A 4,095-nucleotide genomic window follows, 5' to 3' on the forward strand; every position below is an offset into this window, starting at 1 on the left:
ATATAGACATGGAGAATGAAGACAGGGATGGGTGTGGTAGATCTCACCTTTAATGTCAGTATACAAAACATGGAGGCAGAGAAATCTCTGTGAAATTTCTTTCACTCTGGTCTACTTATGAATTCTGGGACAGCCATAACTACATTGTGTAGCTCAAAACAAAAACAAAACATAATGGAAACTGAAGGCAGAATGTCTGGGTTCCCCTATACAACCGACTAAATTTCACACCCTTTAAGCTTGTTCCGACTTCTCTCAGAGCTTGATATTCACATTTGGTCCCATGTACACTGTGATGGTTGCCACATGAAGTGTGCTCCTGTAGGATTGACTAGCTCATATATATGAATGAGGTGGGATTTGGCCCATGGTGCTGATCAGGCAGGATGGAATGCTACAGCTCAGGGGCATTCCCCATGTTCTTGATCCATTCCTTGACAGACAGCTGCATGGTGCCTCTTCATCTCAGGCTTAACTTCCACCTGAGTCAGTTAGCTATGGGAATGGCAGCCCATTTCTCTTTTCCTGTTTTATCTAGATTTTGGGGACACACCTTCAGCAGGCATTGTAATTCTCAAGCTCCATGTTGGGATTCTGCTTGGAATCCATTGTTCAGGCTTTTGGGGTCAAATCTCAGGACACATCTGTTAGTGATTTTACATGGAATGCAGCTATGCACACTGAAGACGATATTTACATGCATGTATTTGTTCGTGTGTGTATGCACACACACACACACACATATATATATATTCAAACTCACTTAGAATTATATCATCGAAGTGAATATATGGTGAGTGAAATGTCACAATTCACTCTGTTCTGTTCCCTACAAGATAGATAGATGAGAGATGAGAGATAGATAGATAGATAGATAGATAGATAGATAGATAGATAAACAAGACAGGTGCTATACACAGTCTTGAGAATTTCATGGGTTCTAAGCGATGTTGCATTTCACTGCTTGTGTGAATGTACCCAGAACATGCAACATTGACAGGATGGCTGACACAGAAATCATAGCATCTGTCTAATGGTTAAAGGGTCCCACAGGTGTTCACAGACCCTTCTCCTTGTAACTATAAGCAGGAGAGGGACTGCCCCATCTGCACACCCTCACTGAAAATCCAACGGTCCCGGTAGCTTGTGACCAGAGCCTGTGTCCTTGTCCTCCTTGTCTTTGCATCTCACAAACAGGCTCAGACCCCTTCAGGAAGCTGCTAATGTTGAGAAGGCTCTGAAATACTGAGCATGCTCCTCCACACTCTGGCTTTAGGGCTGCATCCTGTAGAATGAGGCTGCTCATGTGACAGTCTCCCTCTGCCTGGCTCTTTCTCTCTCTCCAGGTAACCTAGGCAACCACACACTCCATCCTGTCAGAAAAAATCTCTTTTTCTCGCAGGCTATTGATTTCCTCTGGCACAGTGGTTTCAGGAAAAGATTTAAAAACTACACCTCTCGCGGGCTGGCAGGCGGCCGGGCGGCAGCATGACGGAGCCGAGCGGGGCCGAGATGAGGCCCCAGATTCGGGTCACCGTCAAGACCCCCAAGGACAAGGAGGAGATCGTGATCTGCGATGGAGCCTCGGTCAAGGAGTTCAAGGAGGAAATCTCCCGGAGGTTTAAGGCTCAGCAGGATCAGCTGGTCCTGTTCTTCGCAGGCAAGATCCTCAAGGATGGAGACACACTGAACCAGCATGGGATCAAGGATGGGCTCACGGTCCATTTAGTCATCAAGACCCCTCAGAAGGCTCAAGATCCAGTGGCCACTCCTGCTTCTCCCCCATCCACTCCCGACTCTGCCTCTGCACCCTCCACCACACCTGCCTCCCCTGCTACCCCCGCCCAGCCCTGCGGCTCTGGCAATGCCACTTCAGATTTTGGCAATGGAGGAGGACCCTCTCCAGTGGCTTCAGAGGGGCCCCCAAGTGCCACTGCATCTATTCTCTCTGGCTTTGGGGGCATCCTTGGCCTAGGCAGTCTGGGCCTGGGTTCTGCCAACTTCATGGAGCTACAGCAACAGATGCAGAGACAGCTCATGTCCAACCCTGAGATGCTGACACAGATCATGGAGAACCCCTTGGTCCAGGATATGATGTCAAACCCTGACCTGATGCGCCACATGATCATGGCTAACCCCCAGATGCAACAGCTGATGGAGAGGAACCCTGAGATCAGCCACATGCTCAACAACCCCGAGCTCATGAGACAGACAATGGAGCTTGCTCGGAACCCAGCCATGATGCAAGAAATGATGCGGAACCAGGACCAGGCCCTCAGCAACTTGGAAAGCATTCCTGGAGGATATAATGCCCTCCGCCGCATGTACACCGACTTCCAGGACCCCGTTCTCACAGCTGCTCGGGAACAGTTCGGCAACAATCCCTTCTCTTCCCTGGCCGGGAACTCCGAGAGCACGTCTTCCCAGCCTCTTCGTACTGAGAATCGAGTGCCCCTCCCTAACCCCTGGAGCTCCTCGCCCCCCACCTCTCAGGCCCCCGGGTCCGGTGGGGAGGGCACCGGAGCATCGGGGACCAGCCAGGTGCACCCGACAGTCTCGAACCCCCTTGGGATCAATGCGGCGAGCCTGGGGTCAGGGGTGTTCAACAGCCCAGAAATGCAGGCGCTCCTCCAGCAGATCTCTGAAAACCCCCAGCTGATGCAGAATGTGATCTCAGCCCCTTACATGCGCAGCATGATGCAGACACTTGCCCAGAATCCTGACTTTGCTGCTCAGATAATGGTGAATGTCCCGCTGTTTGCGGGGAATCCACAGCTTCAGGAGCAGCTCCGCCTGCAGCTCCCTGTGTTCCTGCAGCAGATGCAGAACCCAGAGTCGATCTCCATCCTCACCAATCCCCGGGCCATGCAGGCCTTGCTGCAGATCCAGCAGGGCCTGCAGACCCTACAAACTGAAGCCCCTGGGCTGGTACCAAGCCTTGGCTCCTTTGGGACATCCCGGATCCCTGTACCCCTGGCAGGCAACTCTGGGTCTGCAGCCGAGGCCCCAACGCCCTCCCCAGGCCTACCAGGCACGCCTCCTCCCACGGCAGGTTCCAGTGCCCAGCAGCAGATGATCCAGCTTCTGGCTGGAAGTGGAAATTCACAGGTGCCAATGCCAGAAGTGAGATTTCAGCAACAGCTGGACCAGCTCAATTCCATGGGCTTTGTCAACCGTGAAGCTAACCTACAGGCCCTGATCGCCACAGGCGGGGACATCAATGCCGCTATTAAGAGACTCCTGGGGTTCCAGCTCTCCTGATCCCTTGGCCCTTGTCTCCTGCCTTCCCCAGCTCTCAGTGCCAGCCTTTGGCTCCTCTGTCAAACCCTACCTTCTGTAGCCTTCTTTGACCTCTACAAACAACAGGGTGAATCTGGAGGCCTGGGCCCAGCCCATAGCTCTGTTCAAGTGTTTTGATTTTGTTGCTGTCTTATGAAATCCTTCTTCCTGGGCCTCCGAACAGAACTATTTAGTTTGCACAGTTGGGTCATTTGGCCCTACCTCCTTGCCCACAGTACTTTGGCAATGTGCAGTCTTCTCCAAGGGTCTGAGAGAGGACCCCTCTGGCTCCCCAGAGTCTTCCGTAGGCACCACTACGATGGAGGAAGGTCATTGGCTAGTAAAGAAACTGCCTTGGCCCATCTGATAAGGCAGAATTTAGATAGGCAGAGTAAACAGAACAGAATGCTGGGAAGAAGAGGAAGTGAGCTCAGAAATCATGCAGCTCCTCTCAGAGCCAGACGCGATGAAGCAAGCCGCCAGGTCAGACATGCTGAATCTTTCCCGGTAAGTGCACCTAGTGGTGCTACACAGATTATTAGAAATGGGCTAAATTAATAGGTGAGAATTAGCCTAGAAGAGGCTAGATATAATGGGCCAGGCAGTGTTTAAAAGAATACAGTTTGTGTGTTGTTATTTTGGGGCATAAGCTAGCCAGGCAGCCGGGAGCCGGGCTGTGAAAAGAGGCCCGCGGCTCTCTCAACAGAATGGCACCCAACGTGGATAACTTAGTCCACAGAAAGCCTGAGAAAGCTTGGGAAAGAATAGAGTAAAGCATGTTTTCTTGGTAGCAGCAATTTCTCAGGTCTGCTCTGC

General features: G+C 51.7%; 1 pseudogene; it reads left to right on the forward strand.

Annotated features, from left to right (window-relative positions):
* The first annotated feature begins 1,364 nt into the window (after positions 1–1,364).
* LOC101989395 lies at positions 1,365–3,662 on the forward strand (annotated as a pseudogene).
* Positions 3,663–4,095: the final 433 nt, after the last annotated feature.

The sequence above is a fragment of the Microtus ochrogaster genome, chromosome X (assembly GCF_000317375.1).
Source record: "Microtus ochrogaster isolate Prairie Vole_2 chromosome X, MicOch1.0, whole genome shotgun sequence".
Classification (NCBI taxonomy): domain Eukaryota; kingdom Metazoa; phylum Chordata; class Mammalia; order Rodentia; family Cricetidae; genus Microtus; species Microtus ochrogaster.